This window comes from Protopterus annectens, chromosome 3.part0 (genome assembly GCF_019279795.1).
Source record: "Protopterus annectens isolate FY-2018-M chromosome 3.part0, PAN1.0, whole genome shotgun sequence".
Taxonomy (NCBI): Eukaryota; Metazoa; Chordata; order Ceratodontiformes; family Protopteridae; genus Protopterus; species Protopterus annectens.
In genome coordinates, this window is record NC_056731.1 from 999,331,384 (window position 1) to 999,352,715 (window position 21,332).

The following is a 21,332-nucleotide window of genomic DNA, read 5'->3' on the forward strand; positions in this document are numbered from 1 at the left end:
AGCCATGCTGATCAATGTTAATTATTGCTATACTGTTATTAGTGTTGTCCATCAAGTCTAATAAACATCTTTTAAAGCATTTACAAAGCAAGGATGTTAAACTTATTGGCCTATAGTTAGAAATAAGATCTGTCCTATATTTTTATGTAATGGAGTTATACAAGAAAATTTCCAATATTTTGGAACAACACAAGTAGCCAATAATTTATTGAAAATTAAGCTTAAAATAAAAATGATTTCATTGTATTATTCAGTAGTACATTTCCTGGTATCATATCAGGACCCATAGTTGTATTTTTTCTTAATTTTTATAGAAGGCTTTAAGTAATTCAGTCTCTGAAATAATTGGAAAAAGTTTCAATACAAGAATTAAGATAGTCTGAAATTTGTTGAAACAATCATCACTAGAAACATTAGAAAATAATTTGTTAAATTCACAATTATATACACATCTTGTATAATATTCTCATTAATGGTAATTGTTTCAATTGAAGTCATGGTTTTGTTAAATGAATTAATAGAGTTAGAAAATATGTTTTATTTGTTGAATTTCTAATCAATTTATATTCATAATGAGTTTTAGAAAACTTAATTTCTTGTTTTAGTGTCCTACAGACGGCATTATTTTTTTATTATTATTATTATAGATTGTTGGAAATTTCTTAAAAGTTTTAGATCTTATTTTTTCATCCTATATAACCTAGAAATATCTCTATTCCACAGTGAGGGAAAAGAGAGTTTATTAGTGTCATGGATCAAGGATGTTTTCATACTATTACATAAGAAATTTTCAAGTGTTATGTACCCATATTAGTATTCGGGGATAAAGATAGTTTACACCAAGCCATACCAGATAAATGTGACTTTAATTTACAATTGTCTACATAACCCTTACTAAATCTTTTTGGGTATAAGATTTTCTTAGTTCTCAAATTCAGTACCAATTATATTGAATTATGGTTAGACATACATAAGGGAGATGAAATCTTCAGATGATTTATTTTGCCCACTGTAGTGGAACTGATAAAATCAAGTATATCTTTGCCTCTAGCACTACTAGTGACTGCTTTATCCATTCATAATAGGAAATGAAATCAACAAACTCATTTTCAAAGAGAGTACCAGTAGTGAAGTTTGACCACACAATAGCAGGATAATTGATGTCACCCAAGAATAAAAGGTTATTTTTCCATCAAACCATTTATCTAAATTATTTAAGTATTCCCGTTGAATTTCACTGGTCATATTGGAATAATTCAAGACAAGATGCATACTACTTTTTTTGTCATTGTCAAAAAAGACAACTATGTTCTCAAACTTGTCTATAATAAGAGGGGATGGGACAGTTTTATGAGTCCAGAAGATGAAGCCTCCCCCTCAGCTATCATGTCAGCCATTCATATTTAACATGTCTTTCATATGGAGGTAGGAAGAATTCTAAGCTTCAGTTATAGCAACTATTTTGTATTTTTCTTGGCCTGAGTGTGCAAATTCATTGAACCTCTTGCCCAAACTTTTGCTGAAAAACATTTTGTAGTTCTATCAAACTCACTGCTCTTGATAACTCATTTTGCACAGTGTCCTTTCTTAAAAAAGAACAATTTGGTTGATATTTTTCCAGCCACAAATTATTTTGTTACATGCAAAACATGTAAAATTGTGGATACAATCTTCCCAATATTTGATCAGCTTTATGTTATAGATTAAAGACAGTTGCCTCATCCAATTATTAAAATATGAGCCTAAGTAAACATGTAGCCCATTCCATGACCAAAAGGTAATAATTTCACTGAGCACATATTCAATCTTCAATTTTCAAGATATTCATGTATTTCAATAACTGCATTCCTCATGTAGCTCAGTGGAGTAAATCTAAGATCATTCATCCCTGTATGGGTTATCAGATCATTATATATTGGCTTTAATAATGTAAGTCTATGTAAAAGATTTGGGGTATCACTAAGTTTCAATCCTGACAAATCTGATATGGTGTGTGTACATTTATTCAGTTCATTTACCAATTGTTGACAAATAACTGTTTTTAACATACAATTCCTTAATATCAAAAAAATGCTGCCTTTTGTTCAATGTTGTTGGCAATTATACAATGACCCCCAATTCTTCTTCTTTCGGCTTTTCCCGGTTAGGGGTCACCACAGCAGATCACCAGTCCGCTCATGACTGGCAGTGGAGTTTTATGGTGTCAAGTTGCCAGCCCGGCGCACAACCTTCTACAGAAGGCACACACATGCACACACTCACACCTAGGGCCAATTTAGAGTGTCCAATCCACCCACAGCATGTCTTTTGGATGTGGGAGGAAACCGGAGCACCCGGAGGAAACCCACGTGACCACAAGGAGGACATGCAGACTCCGCACAGAAGGCACCCCAGCCGAGGATCGAACCGGAGAACCTCTTGCTGTGAGGCAGCAATGTTAACCGCTGCACCACCGTGGCCACCCATACAATGACCCCCAATAATATTCCAAAACATGCATGCTGATTGGTCAGCATACCCATTGTAAATCAGACTTATACTAATGGAAAAAGGTCCGGTCGCCCGGACTTTTTCCATTAGTATAAGTCTTTTTTTTTTGTTACAGCAACGGAGAACGCAAGATCTCTGTTGCTTTTTAGAAAGTGTCTCATTATGTTAAAGGAGTTTAACATAGCAAGATAGCTTAAAAAAAGCAATGGAGAAAGGAAAATCTCCATTGCTTTTTTTAAAGCTGTCACGCTATTTTAGACTCCTTACCATAGTGAGACACTTTCTAAAAAGCAACGGAGATCTTGCTTTCTCAGTTGCTTCCACACACAGCTCTGATGTACTGCATAAGCATACACATGCGCAGTACATCAGAACTGCCGCAGAATACTAGACAGCTGCGGAAAGGGCAGCACGGAGGCATTATACAATGCCATTATTTAAGGAAAGTAAGTATTTTTTTCTTAAATAATGTCATTGTATAATAGCAATAACCCACTTCTGGGTGTGGGTAATGCTGGATTTACGCATGGTTGTCTTTGTTTGGCCACTCGGGCATCGACCTCATGACCAAACCACACCAGCCGTGGGTAAATCCAGCATTCACACACCCAGGCATGGGTTATTGCTTAAATAATTCCCACTTACAAAGTCAGAAACAACTGCTGTGACACCTGTATTGCCACAAGTTAGAGTAATAGCATGAGTTTCCTAAAAACTCTTATGCCAGAGGTATAGGATTGGATTCTCCTAAAGGGGAATTTGGCTAGGCTTAAAATGGCCCACCAGGGCAGCTATCCTAGTATGTAGCTATGAGCCTATTCATTCTAAGTTATCTGTTACTATTGTTTCTTTGTTGAAACAAAATGTAGTTAATGTTCAGATCCATGTGATGATGGATCAAATGTATTAACCTTTGCACTTAAACTGTAGTCTGTCTTATTTGTTACAGTAAATTCAGAACGAAGACAATTTTTTGTTATATTAATAGTGCCATTATTAAGAGAATCACCAAAAGCCACAGCTTCTTTTTCTATTATAGCGTCATCATAAAAAGTCACAACTTCACTTTTGTATATTAAGGAGAGCATGAGGTTCTTGTACGAGTCCCTCATGAACTTTGCACATAAGCTAGAGTCTTTCTTATTTATTACAAACACTTCTGGGTAAAGGCAATTATATGTTTTGCTTATAGCTCCATTGTTGAGAGTGTCATAGGACCTCCCAGCTCCCCAAGAGTAATGACTATGGCAGTCTACCTTATTCAATTCCACATCTGACTCCATGACTAAGGTTTCAAGTTCATCACCTGTAATTACTTCTCCAGAACCAGAGAATTCTTCAGTGTTCATCTTATCTATACATTTGATTTTCAAAAGGACCTTTTCATTAGAAGATGTTTTAGATTTCTTAGTATTGCATTTCATTCTGAGCACTATTTTCTTTTTAACAGTACAAGGGGAATTTTGCAGATTAGAATTAGTGGTAATGATATCCATTTTCTGGTTCACAAAATGAAGGCATGACATTACATTATTAAGTTCATCATCTGATCAATCGGTTAGTTACTCTAATATAGAATTAAATGCCTTGCCAAATTGGCACCAGTAAAAAAGCATATAATTTATGCTCTTGCTTGTTGTTTTGTTAATTTAACACAGCGTAAGCGTAAATTCTCATGACCACTCTTAAAGTAGACTTTATAGAGGATGCATTCTTGATATCATTAATTTTAATAAATAATCAACAGCATATAATATTAAGGAATCCATCCTTATACCAAAACCCAATCAAGTACACCAAATACTAAGTGGTTAAAAACAGTGAAATTATTATATTTTCAATGTATAACAAAAGTAGCCAAATTTAAACAAACACCAAATTAAATACACCCAGACTTCCTGCACAATATTCACCTGTAGATAAAATACATAGATATAACACTAAGTACCATTCTACAATAGCCAGCTGACCTGCAAAGAGTCACAGATCTAATAGACTAAAGAGAACAACACCTAACTACTACACCATTCATTAAAGCAAACAAACTAGCAAAACGGCTGTATTTCCACTTATAAAAGTTTATGTAAGTGCTTTCGTTTGAATCAATTTCCAAACTTCTTCAGACAATTCTTCTATTTGATGCAGCTGTTTATATCCACATACTAATAAAAAAGTCAACTCAATCAACTCATTAAGAATGTAATCAATAAAAAGTTAAAGATACACATCACAAATTACATTCACATTACTAACATATGAATTTACGAATAATATTTAAAAACCATGAAAAAATCATTGCATATATTAAATTACCTTACGATAAATAAAAAAACATTTAAATGTCCAAGAAAATGTTAAAAACCAACCAACAATCCTCCAAATTCATGTTCTTAAGTTTTAAGTTTTACTATACCATTCATAAAAGAATCAAATCTTATAACTAGTATTGGGACAACAATAAATTGATTGTACTTAAAATCCTAAAAAAGTTACATTCCAAAATAGGGAACTTACTGTTAGAATTTGTTGGCTTATATGAAAGCTACCTATTACACTACTCATGTATTCAATCACTAAATCACTCAAATTTGCACAAAGACTACCCCTCACATCACTTGTAGGACTGTCCTTAAATGTATTCCACTTTGTACAAATTAGGCTGTCACACCTTCAAAAGACAGGAGTTTCTAATAAAAAAAGTTTGTTCCACACATCTTTAAAACGGCAGGGAAGAGCAGATAAATAAAAAAATAAACAAAATAAAAGTATGAGACATCCCAAAGCTGTATTTACTTCACTAAGCAGTAAATTTTACACCAATACAGCCATCTTGTCCACTCATAGGGTTGGTCATAAATGTTTTCCAACTTATACTAATTAGGCTGTCACACATCCAAAAATGTAGGAGTATCCAATGAAAAAATGTGCTCCCCATGCATTTAGAAAGACAGGGGAGAGCACAAAAATAAAAATAAACAAAAATAAATGTATAAGATGGATCAAAGATGGATTTACTTCACAAAGTAGTAGTGTTTATTTCAATGTGGGAATATAAACAAAAATTCTTTGCCATTTATCTATCAGGAACTTGAAACGTTTGACACTACCGACTTCCCTTACATATTTAGGGAGAGAGTTTTGTAATGTTCCTAATCTATGATGAAAATACTTACTGATGTTTTAACACCTGCCAGTCCTGCATATAAATTGGTATTCCTGGTATTGATACTGTGCCTCAGCAGTTGAATACCAAGAGAGGCTGCTAATGTTTTATTTCCTATTGATTTATACACAAGAATCAAGTCACCTCTTACAGGCCTATAGCCAATGGTGTACAGGGAAAGAGTCTTCAATCTGCCTTTATAACTGAGGTTTTTCAATCCTGTCACTTGGCTAGAGACCATCTTCTGGCTTCTCTCAAATCTATTTATTTGGCAAATGTTATAACAACCAAAAGACGCACATCACTCCATAACATGCTATAAAACAGAGGTAAAAAGTGGGATCAGGACTTCTTACTCTCTACTACTGACACTCCTCAAGATGACTTTTAAAAGACCATAACACTTCACCACCATACCTCTCAACCTCTTAGAGCAAGAAGTCTGGACAAAGCTATAAATAAAAGTGGGTCAAAGGACCAAAAATAGAGACAATATTTAAATATTGCACTTAGAAAGTTGATAGAGTAACAAGTTTTGCATAAGCATGAATTTTCTGAAGGGCAAGAAGTCTGAAACTCAACTATCTGTCATTATTTTCTGACTTCAGTCTTTAATGATTTGCCACTAACTTGTGAGAAAATCATAATTTTATGAAAAACAGACCAGAAATATGAGCCAAAACTCTGGACATTCTGCGGAAATCTGTACAGTTGAAAGGTATGTATGTTCACCAGTGTCTTGATATGATCATCAAGTCCAAAGCATTGTCCATCATGTATCCTAAATCTCTCACAGAACTTACTGAGCTCAAAATTTCATTTTTCAGAACATAAGGATAATGTTTATTTCCAGAACCAAAATTAATCAAATTGGATTTGTTGGCATTAAATTGCATCCTATTTTTGGTGGCCCATCTGAATAAAATGTCTAGATAATTTTTTTCAGTTTATAATGATCATACATATCTGTAGCTATACTGCCACCTTACTGCCATCAGTAAATTTACTTAGCCAGGGGCTATCATATACTGTGAACTCAGTCATCAGTAGCCCTAATAACATGGGACCAAGAACAGATCCCCAGGGAACCCCAAATCAACATTTCCTATTTTTGCAAAATAATTCCTATTCTCACTTTAAATTTCCTTTCCTGATAGTCATTTGGCAAGTCAACATAGAATGCAGATATTCCTATTACATTTTAACAAATCATCAAGTATTCTGTCGTGGAGGAGCGAATCAATGGCTTTTTCCTGAACTAGGTAAACAATGTCACTAACAAGGTTCAAATTCATAAAGCGATGTATGTTATCATAAAACTGGACAATGTTAGTTAAATATGATCGCCCCACAAGAAAACCATGTTGATATATATCAGTCCTTTGTCCAAAACCCCTCTGGAGTCGACTACAGATTGCTTGCTCAAAATATTTACCCAGTACTGAAGTCAAACTGGTAGGACCATATTTTTCCAGAGATTGTTGCACATATCCTTTAAGTATTGGGACAACAACTGTTTCCTTCTATACACTGGAAATATATCAGTCCTCTGGTGATTGTTGTACATATCCTTTGGATATTGTGGTAACAACTGCTTCCTTACATATGTTGAGAACATGTCCCACCTCCATTGATCGCTGTACATATCCTTTGGGTATCAGGACAACACCTGCTTCCTTCCAAATGTATAGTGCATATCCCTCCTCCAGGGACTGGTGTACATTGGTATCAGGACAACTGCTTCCTTCTATATGTTGGAACATATCCCTTCTCCAGTGATTGCTGTACATATCCTTTGGATATTGGGACAACAACTACTTTCTTCCATATGTGAGGAACATAACCATCATCTAGTGATTGTTGTACATATCCTTTGGATATTGGAACAACTGCTTCCTTCTATATACTGGGAACATATCCCTCCTCCAATGATCATTGAAAAAGTACTTGAATTCATGATACCAAGCCACTTGCTAGGCCAGAAGGAAAATTACCATTTAACCATCATGGCTTGTGGCTGCACTTTTTAATGCCCTCAAGACCTTGGACACTAACTGGTGAGGGGTATTCGGACAAGTATTAGATCTACTACCTATCTTACAGTTATAAGTTTTATGCCTGTTTAAAAGTGAGAATTTCTCATTCAGATAGATCTGCTAACTCATCTGGTTCTACAATAGCTGAATTCCCATACTTAACACTAATGTGGGGGGATTTTCTTTCCTAAATAATTCAGATATGTCTTAGTATCTGAAGAAGGGAGGTTAGCCATTAACTTTCTGATAGTGTTAAAGGAAGTTAGCAGGAATTTGGACATGTGATCCCAACTAGTCACTATTCTGAAGACTAAGGTGGCGGATGTATAGACTTTCTTCCCAAACCTATAAACGACGTTGACATCTTTTGTCAGAAGGACTACAGTTATCTGACAAAATATGTCTGGCTGAAGATGGTTTTGAGAGAGAAATCACTACAGGTTCTGAGTTAGACTTAGAAAAAAATGTGTGAGTTCAGGCAATCTTGGATAATTTATCAGACATCTTAGAGGCAGGTGGCTGAATGTCAGGCAAAGAAAGTAACCTCTAATTCTTGCAAAAGAAGAGGAACAGCTACTGGGTGAGGAAAATCCACATGTAACAAAATATTATCTCAGCTGAATTTCTGGCATTTCTTTTTGTTCTCACTGAAATAACACATTCATTCTGGCAATAGCATCAGAGAAGAATATCTCTTTTTCTCAGAGTCAGATTCCCCATTCTGTGCAGTAGAAACTTGGTACACTCAGTCTAAATCAAATTCCTGTCAGAGAAGAAAATCTTTTCCACTTTACATTCAGGGAAGATATATATATATATATAAATATATATATATATATATATAAATATATATATATATATATATATATATATATATATATATATATATATATAAAACAAGCAGTTTCAGTGCAGTTGCCCTATGTTAAAGGTCATTTCCTGTACAGTATGCAGAGAGTAACCAACCATGGTTTTAGGCCATATCTGGAACTGTCTACAGCACAAAACACAGAGATATTATGTGTGACTTTTTCTTTGCATTTATTTATTTATTTAACATTTTGTTGACCGGGAAAGTCTGGCTGGGACAGAGCCTATTTTCAGAGGAGGGCCGGGGAGAAACACTCCAGACACATCTCTTTGGAATGTGGGATGAAACAGGAGTACCCTGTAGAAATCCATGCAAATGCAGGGAGGACATGCAGACTCCCCACAGAAGGCACCTCAGCTGAGAATCAAACTGGAGAACCTCTTACTGTGAGGAGACAATGCTAAACCTTGCATCACTGCACCTCTCAGTGCATGCATGATACCGTCATGTGTATAGACTTGTCTATTTAGCATATGTGAACACCTACCTACCAGATCACACTACAAGAAGTCCCCTTGCAGGAACATTTAGGTAATGTATTTATCAAATTGCCAAATGTGTGAACCATGTGCACCACCCGAGTGGTTGATGGACATGATATATAGATAGACAGCTAGATAGACAGATATATATATATATATATATATATATATATATATATATATATATATATATATATATGTATATGGATCCCTATCAGTTGTTTGAGTTTTCAGAAACTCAGGAACTCGAAATTCATATCAGAGACAATATGATTGAATTTCCGAAAACTCAAAGCTTTTGAATGAAGATCGCAATACAGTGAGGATTAGGACATTTACCATTTTTCTCAATGCAGTGCAATTTTGAAGTTGGTATATATAATTTTCAGGGGGTGTGGGGGGAGCAGGTGGGCTTGTCCCCTGCAAAAACATAGATTTTTGTGTTTTTTTTTAACTGTTTGTGTTTTCAGAAATTCAATCATATTGACTGTCTGATGTGAATTTCGAGTTTCTGGAAGCTTTATCAAATTATATATATATATATATATATATATATATATATAGATATAGATATATATATATATATATATATATATATATATATATATATATGAAATGCATCCTGGGCATTTTATATCTATATCTATATCTATATCTATACCCTTTATATCTATAATATCTATATCTATATAAAATGCACCCCAGGCATTACAAACCACCTGGCAGTGCAGAAAGGGGCAGGCCTTCCTGTTAATGTGTTGCAGGCACTCTGAACCAAGTGAGGTCTTGCTAGACATGAATGCAATCTGTGGCTCCTATGACCTTAGGGAAATGGGCTATGCTATAAAATGCCACATGGTGTCAGTTCCTTCCTCTGTCATCCTGCAGAAATAAATATGCCCCTGCAAATGTTATTGTAGTATTATATGGAGGAAATGGTTTAAGATTTGAGAAGCTGACTACTGAGACATCCCTAACATGTCCCCAATAGAGTGTTGGAAGTTCACTGACGCTAAGATGGTTAAAGGTATACATGCCTTTGTATCCCCCAGAACAGGCATGGTCAACTTAGGCAGTATGCTCTTTCTCCTCAGCCATGCTTGTGAATGACAGATATCTGCAGTATCTGTGTCCACACAGATGTGGTCTCCATTCTGTTAGACTGTGAGCTGAAGGTGTGTTAGGTGATGTCTGTACCTCCTCCTGTAGTGAACAAGACCACTGTGTGCAAAGTTGCAGGCTCTGGCTGTAATGGAGCTCCAAACCCAAGCTGCTGCATTACTGTTGCTGCTGTGTAACTGTTGCTGCTGCATTACTGTTGCTGCTGAGTTACTGTTGCTGCTGCGTTACTGTTGCTGCTGCGTTACTGTTACTGCTGTGTTACTGTTGCTGCTGTGTTATTGTTGCTGCTGCGTTACTGTTGCTGCTGTGTTACCATTGCTGCTGAGTTACTGTTGCTGCTGCGTTACTGTTGCTGCTGCGTTACTGTTGCTGCTGTGTTACTGTTGCTGCTGCATTACTGTTGCTGCTGCATTACTGTTGCTGCTGTGTTACTGTTGCTGCTGTGTTATTGTTGCTGCTGCGTTACTGTTGCTGCTGTGTTACTGTTGCTGCTACATTACTGTTGCTGCTGTATCCCTTCTGCTGTTAGCACCTTAATACCTTTCTATAAGTCCCAGCCATCTGTAGTCTTGTATTAATCAGTAAAACTGACACACTGCATCACATATTTGTGCAGCTTTGGTGGTTAAAGCCATGTTTTTTTTATATTTATTTATTAAATTTAAGCATACAAGATGGGTTCAGGAAGTTAACAAAAGTCAACAAGTGTATAACAATGATTGTATAAACCTTGGCTTCTTATACATTTGCTGTCTCTTACAAGCAGTATTGTTGGCTTGAATGGAGAGATGATAAAATCAGCAAGCAAAGGAGAGTAGTATTGCTGAAACTGAACATACCCTTAAGTCTTGGTGAGTACCTTCATGAGGTGGACCCTGTTTCCAAAATCTCAGTAAGACAACACTGATATATAGACTACATTTTATATTGAATATATCATGGACAGACGTTGGTTAAAAAATAAAAAAATATAGCTGGGGGCACAAGTGCCAGGATAAAAAAGTACCCAATCCTGGTAGGCTCACAGGTTCCAGGACTGGAAAAAAATGACAGAGTAGAATCCTAAAGACATGAAAACATTCCTACAATGGGGCTAGGCCAGGCTGAGGAGAAGGATATCCCCGTGTCATAGAAGGAAGTAGTAATATACAAAAAACACAAAAACTGACAGGCCAAAAAGACCCATAAAAATGATAGAATGTTATACTGAGGATAAGAAAGAAATTATGCATTGTTACTATTATGTAAAAAGCCCAGAATTTCCAGATAACAAATATCTAAAATATTAAGAGACAAATTAGAAGAAAGAAAACATATTTGCACAAGAAAAACTATCAAAAGGGGAGATCTATGCCTGGCATGCAGGGCATTGTCAGACCCCACTCTGATGAACCTCCTGCATATCCACAAAACAAACAGTACCAGGATTACCCATACTAAAGACTTAAACCTTGCCTGTGATATAAATAGGACCTGCTGGAGAGATAGGTATGTATCCCTGAGACTACTGCTTGTATGGAACAGGCTCCCCATCCATGTGAAGCAGAGTTCCTCCCTAATCCAATTCAAGTGCAACTTGAACAATTGGATGAGAAACCGGAAATTCAGCCCTGGTTTGGTACCTATGTCTCTGATGCAAACAGGTAACATGTAAATGGTTAATCTCCCAGGACCATGCTTACACTTACCAAGGGTATCAGAACTTGTCAGAGATTTGGGATGCATGGCTAGCCTTAAAAAGGCCCTTGTTGTCATTAGCGTAGTAAACACCTAAGAACCTATGAATCCATGAAAGGCAAATTTGTGTTCATTAATACAACATATCTATACAAATATTTTATAGACCAAGAAGCTTTGGGTGATTTGGAAAGAAACTGAGGAAGTGTAAAAATATAAAGAACAAAACCTAGAGATCTTTGAATGGTATTAAAAAGAAATATGGATATGGGAAAGAATGGGAGATCTGATACAGTGGAATATTTAACCAAAGTAAAAAGCCAAACTAATCAATACAAATGTGGCTTGAAAGATATTTGCAGAGAAATACAGGCAAAGGCACCAGATATGGAAACATTTCACAATATAAAAAACAAGATCACAAAGCAAGAACATAAAACAGATTAGTAAAGCAGAAGGTAAACAAATAGAAAATGAAGTTCTGAAATACCTGCAAAGTGAATGATTTAGTGTAGAATGTTTAACACAAGTCATGTCACAGCATGATGGTACAATGAGTTCCCAAGGTAAGGAGAAACAGGTGGAGTAGGAAACATCTGAAGAAGAGATATGGACATGAGACAGAAAAAAAGAGATGTAATATGATACGATATTTATGCTAAGGAGAAATCAAAACTAATCAATACAAAAAGGCAGCACCAAAGATGTTTGAAGAGAATTGTAGGCAAAGGCATCTGGATATGGAAAATTTCACAATACAAAAAAAAATAACAAAATAAAGAGGAAAAATAGACAAGAGGATTAGTAATGGAAAAGTAAAATAAATAGAAACTGATGTTATGGATTACCTGCAAAGTGAAGGATATAGTGTAGAAATTCCAACTCTGGCAATGTCACAGCATGATGGAACAATGAGTCCCAAAATTAAAGAGAAACGGGTAGAATGGAAAACATCTGATCACTTACCACATGAATATTCTCTGGAGCCTTCAGTAGGAAACCAGCACAAAAGTTCACTTGAGGTTGCACAGCAGGAGAAGGAGCAGGAAACACTGGCAACTCTGACGCAGTCAATATTGTGGAGTGATAGGCAAACCGCGACTTGGCAAAGGCTTTCAACACAATCTCATACTCAGGCATTACTGATAAACTTGGCAAACTGAATGGAAACCCCTTTGTTGTAAGATGGACTGCCAACTGGCTCACAAATCAGACACACACACACACTACTAAAGTGGGTAACGCCACATCAACCAACAGACTTTTTACCATTGGGGTGCCACAGGGGTCAGTGCTGGGCCCCCTACTGTTTTGTATATACTTCTCTGAAGTTCAGGTCAAAACTAAGGGGTTGTGGCTAACCACTTTGCAGATGATTGCAAACTGGGTGCAATTACTGAAACACCAAATGATGTCAGCATACCCCCAGGAGGGTCTTACGCAGACCAATGACTGGTGTCTTAGTCACACTCTCAAACTGATTGCGAAGAAATGCATCATCATTCTCTTTGGCACAAACAATGTCTCTTCACACTATTAAATCAACACCAATACCCTAAGTACCCATGAAGTGATAAGGGACCTGGGATCACAAGTTGACTGTGGCCTTAGCTTCAATGACCATGTGTTTACTGTAGTAAGGAAGGCTTTTTACGTAGCATACTTGATTAGTAAAGGCATCACCTTGAGTGCAAAAGAGGTTATAACCCCTCTATACTCAGCACTAATCCAGACCATAATTGAGTATAACACCCCACATGGCATACACGGTACAAAGCACCTCCAGCAATTGGAGAGAACTCAGAGGCTTCTAACAAACAAGATCAAAGGACTCCAGCACATGCCTTACACAGACCAACTAAAGTCCCTGTCACTATACACTACATCATACAGACTTTTTATGAAAGGCTTATGTATGGCCTACAGAGCAATCTCAGACCCAAACCTAATGAACTTTCTGCACATCTGTAAATCAAACAGGACTAGGGCTATCCATTCCAGATACCTAAATATGGCCTCCAACTTAAATAGAACATGCTGGAGGGACAGATTTATCTCCCAGCAACTGTTGTATCTTTGGACTAGGCTACCAATTCACATGAAACAGAGCACCTCTATAACACTGTTCAAGAGGAACCTGGACGAGTGGATGGGACACCATAAATTATTACCAGGAGTAGCACCCATTACCCTCCTGGACATAGGCAGTCATTGCTAACTAAATGCAATCTTGGGTATTGGCTAGCATTTCTATGGTATTACATTGGGATTAAATGGTTAGGCTTGAAATGACCTCCAGGTCGATAGCCTAGTAATCTTCTATTATCCTATGATCTATTAAAAAGCAAGATTGTTTTGTAAAATGTCTTTAATGTACAAGTATGAGGTGTATGTTTGTATGAAACCTGCTACCCTATCCCTCTGGCTGTCTTGTTCTCTTTCTTGTCCCCCCACCCAGTTAGCATTTAGCTAAGTGGCTGTCACTGCTCTCTTGTGACTTTGGTTTCAGTTTCTACTCTCCTCTTCTTTCATCCTTTCTTCCATTTTGTTGACCAGCCATCATTTTATGGATTCACAGGTAGTTACTAGGCTTGCATTCTAGGACACCATTAAGGAGACTAGCTCAATTTCCCAGTTGCTTCAAAGTATTGTCTGGTTAAGTGACTTGGTCAAGATCACACAGTAGGTAACAAATGGTGAGGAAGTCAAACTCCGGGCCACAGGAAGTAGCGCATTAAATGTTCATAGCTTTAGTCATCTGCAAAAACTGACAGGTTTCCTAGAATTTAGATCTAGTGCTGATCCTGTGTTATATATCTCTACACTACCTTTTGCCATGCACATAGAGCTTTCTCCCTTCTAAATTTTACTGCTTATATTAGTTTCCTTAATGTGTTAATGCTGTTAAATCATGGGTCCCTTCCTGCATACCTAGATCAACCATCCTGTTTTTGTGATAACGGAAGTGATCCACTAATCACAAATAATATTTGTCTCCATATTTTTCTCTCAATAATATGCTGACAGGATTCCAAACCTAGCAGATTCAGCTCCCATCTGTTCTGAAATTTTGTTCCCCATATCTTCTTCTAAACATCCTCCTCTCTTTCCTGCATCTCTTTTATTTCCTCACATTTCTAGAACATATATAGTACTCCAGGATTGCTTTTTGTGCTTTTTTCTCAATTGCATTAGATATCCTAAATAAAATATGTGCCACATTGTCCTATGGGTTGTGGGTTATTCCTTTCCATCCCATCAATTTATGTCTATTGTAGGTTGTCTAGTTTGTCTTTCTTTCTGATTTTTTTGATGTTCTCTCCTGCCTTTCTCAAAAACTGCCTCCACACTGATCTGTTCCCACCACATTCCCTCATCTCCATCACATGGCTGTTTCCATTCTTTTATTTTTGTCAGTTCATATCCTGCCCCTTGTTTGGACTGAAGAAATTGCTCTAATTTGTTCTATCCCTTCTTTGTCACAGTTCCCTTTTTATATTTCCACCCCCCCCCCCCCCCGCCACTCAGGTTCAATTTTTCTCTTTACAATATCTGACCTTTGAACCCTCTGATTTTTTTTCCATGGACTCTGCCATTCTTAGATGGTGTAATGTGCATGTTACCTTTCCTTTTAGGTTTTCTTTCTCAGCCACCTTTTTCCCTCGGGTCATTCCCTTCTTCATTGCCTACTCCTCTTAAACACTCATTACTAATATAAGCTTTATCCCAGTTTTTGATGTTTCTTTTCAAGTCTAATGCTATCCTCCTCTCTTTTTGCTTACCCTGAGCTTGCATTAACTTTTCCTTAGCTTTTTAACAACCCCCTCCACCATGAATTTGTCACATTTATTTTGGATATTTTTCATTACCTTTTTTCAGTCTACTATAGAGATATACCTTAGAATGTAGCTTACCCTTTGGCTTAAGATCATCTTTATGATATTAACCTTGGCTGTGAGAATCATTGATGTGTCCTTGCATAAGTTTCTTTTGTATCTCCATCCAGTCCCTTATATTTTTCTGTTGCTTTTGCACTGTTTCCCAGATTTCCAGCCATAGGTATTTTTTCCCTTGTTTCTCTGGGATACTTAACTCATTATCCATGGTATTTTCCTAGTCACATCAATACCTGCTTTCTCAGCTTACATTCTAAACTGCTTCTCGGTGGAGCAACACGATGCCCTCGCTGGACTGCTCATGTTTGTGGCCAGCAATATACGGTCATCAACAAATAAGGGAAATTTGTCTTTTTCCTCCTACTTGTAGCTCTAATTCTTTCAGTACTTCCCTGAGTAGTTTTGCTAGTACCTCTGAAGCCAAGACAGACAAATTATGGAAAGTAATCCAACTGTGCCTTGTTCTCCCTTGGATGGTAATCTTCTTGGCATATTCTACATTTGCTTGTGTTGTTGATGTCATTCTTGAAGGTTCATTGTAGAAGCCATATTGCAAATGCAGTATCTATAGCCACATTACCTAGCCTCAAATAACCTTCTCTTTAACCCCACCTATCTAATCCAAGCTGCAGGTTTATATCTATTTAGCTTTAACTTACTGTGTGCCATATGTAAACCATCTGCACCTATCACACCTTTATGTGTTTCACCTTTGTGCACCTCCACATAGTACTCTCCACTCTTTTAACCCCTGCCCTGTTACCTACCCATAATACACCTTATCACTATTAAACACACATCTGTAAAACCCAGTAGCTAGAAATTACCCTGTAAATATATAGATAAACCACCATATTTGTCTTTGTGCTGATTAACCTGACTTGATTAACATATTTATCTATTCAAAATTATAGCATTTTATTGTATTATTTTCTGTATTTAATTGTATTTTATTTCTGTATTTTTATTTCTTGTGATTCAGACTATACCTTGTAAACTGTTGTGTTGTCTCTGTGTAATCCAGCCTAGGCCTGAATTAGGTCAGTTTTTTTTTACACTTTTATTGAATTATCACTTAAAACATAGGGAAACATACATTTATGTAAAGAAAACAAACCATTTTGATGCGTTCATAGTTACAAACATTATACATCACAGCCATGCTTTTATGCTCAATCCAGCATTATATAAATTGCTGAACTCCTACCTTCAAACTTCACTTCTTCTCCAAAACATTATTCTGCATGCATTATTCCCACAATTTCCATTTTTTTTCTATGTAATTTGCTCCTACTGTTTTCTAAAAATCCCACCTCCAGTTATTTTATCTCTGATACAATATTCACTTCTTCAAATACAGTTGATTTACACTTTGATTTCCATTTTGTATTAATTGTTGTTTTGGCAGCCACCTGAATTAAACTTAATAAGGCATTGCTCTCTCTCTGTAGATATACACACACACATATATACATACACACACACATATATATATATATATATATATATATATATATATATATATATATATATATATATATATATATATATATATATATATATATATAGGAAATTCAGATCCTGTTACATCATTAGTTGCATCAATTTGCTCACCAAATATTTATGACAGACTACTCTGCAGGGAATTTTAATGTTTGCCAGCTCATTACACTCCCAGAACATATGTCCCCATTTATCTCTTTCTTCTCTCACAAACATCCAACATTTGCCATTTACCAGAGGAAAATTTCTTTGGAATCTGCTTAGGGTATAAAAATACCCATGCAAACACTTCCAAACAAAACTCCTAAATCTTCTAGACTTTGTAGCATATTTGGGAGACATACACATGTTCTGCATTTGTTTCCTTGTGAATTGCCTATCCAATCTGTTTTCCCAATATATTTTCTAACCTTGTCTGATTAATTCCTATAATTATTGTGCAATACTTTACATGCATTAGTAGTTATCACTTTTGTAACAGCAGCTTCTGTTCTAGAATCAAGTCAAAACTCTACCAGAGCAGGTCTTACACTTAGCATTCCCTTATCCCTTTCTCTTTGCCTATACTCTGATATCAATCTCTAGTAGGGAAGGCAGTCTTTCTAGCCTGCAGTCCAGACATCTTCTTGACCTCATCCCACTGTATTACCTTTCCCTCTCTAGTTATTTTCTCCCAGTATCTTAGTTATTTTCCCAGTTTTCTCCAGTAAATTCCAGCCTCCTCTTGCCTATTCTCTATACTCCTAATTACAGTAATCCCCATTGTCAGAATCTCCTTTCTCCATTCTTGTGTTGCTTTAGTTCTTAGAATATTTACAGCTACTTTATGAATATAATATTCTGCATGGCTGCTGTTATTCTCCTTAAGGATCTGCATCTTTACAACAAAAACCAGTAAACTTTAAAAAGTTCAAAAGTACGGAAAAGAGGAATGAGATAGCAACTGTTTATTTTATTTAGATAAGCGCTTTTGTTCTTTTAATTCATATATGGAACTTCATCAGATCAAAGTAGCGCAGAAACAAATCGACAATAAATACATACAGAAAAAAACAGTAACTACATAACATCAATCAATGAATAATTAATGAATCACCCTCTAAAATTCTTAAAGTGGTGTAAGAAAACATTGAAATAGTGAAGAAAAGTCAACACAGTGATTCACTGAATACATGGCACTTTAAAAACTTCTACTGTAAAAATATTTCCTAACCTCAACAGGAAAATAAACTTGCTAGCAAATAAATTCATAATTTGTTGTTGTTGTTGTGTCTTTCGGCTTATCCCGGTTAGGGGTCGCCTCAGCAGCACTCCGGTCCGCTAATGTTTGGTAGTGGATTTTTACGTGCCGAGTTACCAGCCCTGACGCACAACCTTCAATGAAGGCACGCCCATTCACGCATGCCTCCACACAGAAGATGCTCTAGCTGAGAATTGAATGCGACAAAGTCTTGCTGTGTTATCTTCTTAATATAAACTTGAAAAATATCAAAAAACATAAAAAGCATAAAAATGATTAAAAGGCATTCCACAGTATCAGCACTGACAAGCATAATAATAAGCACATCCATAGTTTGTCAGCCCTTAATGCTAACAGACTAGAAATGAAATGTTGTCATTGATTCCAGGCAATTGAGTAGTGTTTAGTAAAACTTGCCAATATAACTCCTTATATTCCAAAAATGCTGACCAACTCCATCCTCTCATATTAATGTCCATTTTTTTCTAAAACACAAAATATAAATTTATGAAAATCAGGACACTCAAATGCAGGCTTACTTAGTGTGTTAGTGGTGTCTTTCTTTTTAATTGCATAAATATGCTGGTAATTTCTCTTGTTTAAATTCTTTTCCATTTCTCCTATGTAGAACGTCGTACAGGACAAACAGGTGGCTACACAGTCCACACCTTTATTGTTGCAATCATAATTCCCTTGTATTTCAAATACCTTCAGGTGATCCCTATGGTAATATTTGTTGTCTTATAGCTAAACCTACACTCTTTGTATTGCCCACATTTTTTCATATGATCTTGTTTTTTCACTGCACCTTTTTGTTTTCCTCTAATACATTTTTAATATTCTTATCTTTCTTGGAAACTATTCTGGGACTCTCCCCTAATTTACCCCCCTTCCCACCATTCAATTCTCCGGAGAGCACATTCAGGCTTCTAACTTTCTGTTAATTTCCCAGCCTCCCTTTTTCTGATACTGCCTTCCTTTCATTGTAAATGTGCATAGAGAAGTCCCTGATTTCCTCTACTATTTTCCTTCATCTTTCACTCTTCTTAGACTTTGTGTCCTTAGCCTAGTAATGGCTTGTTCATTCTTTTCTTTCTAATTGCCTGCCAGTTTTTTCCCTTTCTTTTCCCCTGCATCCACCACAAGTTTCTTCCTCTTTCTGCTATCTTTTTTGTTTTTGAGGTCATGAGCCCTTCAATGCTTCTTTTGAGGCTTATCTCTTCATCTCTCACCTTGATCTAGTTCTCTAGTCTCAGCCACTCCTAAGCCATGCTTTTTTGGTGTCCTGCTGCTCTCTCTTAAATGTCCATGTTTTTTGCATTATTCATCCTCCTATAACTACTTTGTCCCCATTCCATCATTGTGTCCACAGTTCTGATTTATTCCTCTTTCTTCACCCTAATTATTTCCAGCACTCCCTCCCTGAACCTTTCCTGCTGCCTACTTCCGTTTCACTGCATCACAGTTTTAATACCACGTTGTTTCATTTTTCCTGCTTTGGTGATTGGTATTACTTTCTGTGCGTGATCTGATATTGTTTTTCCAATATTTCTAATTCTTCTACTCTTGTTAATCATTTCATTTTTACTATAAATTAACCTAGGTTGTTTCACTGGACTATCTCCCTCCTACAGAAGGTGAACTGTCTCACTTCAATATGTCTTTCTTCTCATATATCTACCCATTTACCTTACTTTTTTTTCCTTCTTATGCTTTCTCTACTTCCCAGTCCCACAGTTTCTTTTTTCTCCTTTCCTACCTATCACTGTTTCAACTGCTACATTATAATGCAGTCTATACATTCTACAGGTTTGCCAATATCTGCCAGTTCCCACTTTCTGACAAAAAAAAAAAAAAAAATTCAAGAAATCATTACTGGCTTACTTGGTGCACAGACATTTCATGTCTTCCATTTTCTCATCCTTTTGCTTCTCATATTAATTACCAATTCTCCACACTTTTTGAGTCCTCTCTAGCACAGGCAGTCTTTCCTAAACTAAATGGCAATTCCTATACTCCCTCCATCTGTCCCTCCCTCCCTTCTGTGATCTGTTAAACCTTTAAGATAATTTTTTGCTAACAGATCGTTCACATCCGTCTGTTTTAGCTTTTCTTGTTGGAGAAAATATGGAGCTGTTTTTCCATTGCACACTTCTTTATTATACTACTTCTTTTTAATGGATTTCACATCCTTACCACTTTCCAAGCTAATCATTTTAGCATTGTTGGAGGAGTTCCTGTTCCTTTCCCTATGCACTAGATGGCTAGTTCCTCTCTGCAGCTGGTCTTGCAGACGGCTGATACCTACATTCATTACGATATGCTGCCTCTTTTCCTTTTTGTCTCCTACCAAGCTTCTTTTGCCTTTTTTCCCCCACAGTGAACCTCTTGAAATATTTTCCCTTTCGCCACCCAACCTTTGTCCATTCATGGATCTCCTTCTCTTGATCTTTTTGGTATTTGGAAATGATCAACTCAATGTGCTGGACCTACCTGCCTCACCTCCATTAACTTTATACTGAATATCACTATTTCTCTTATACCCTTCTTCTGAGTATTTTTGATGTTGTTTAGTTCACTGATTTTAGTTTATAACATTCCCTTTATAGTACTGGATATCTTAATATAACTTCCAAATGTTCTTCTCACTCTGTTGGAGCAGTGGACCTTGTTCATTATTTATTGAAAACAGTATACCATACTGGCATCCACTTTACTGAACATCACAGTTAATCTATATCTACATGCTATCTTCAGTAAACCTGTTTGAAGATGGTATCCTGAAGCTTCACAGAATTAACTGTGTCCTTACTAGGTCACTTTATTACACATATATATATAATTTACCAGGT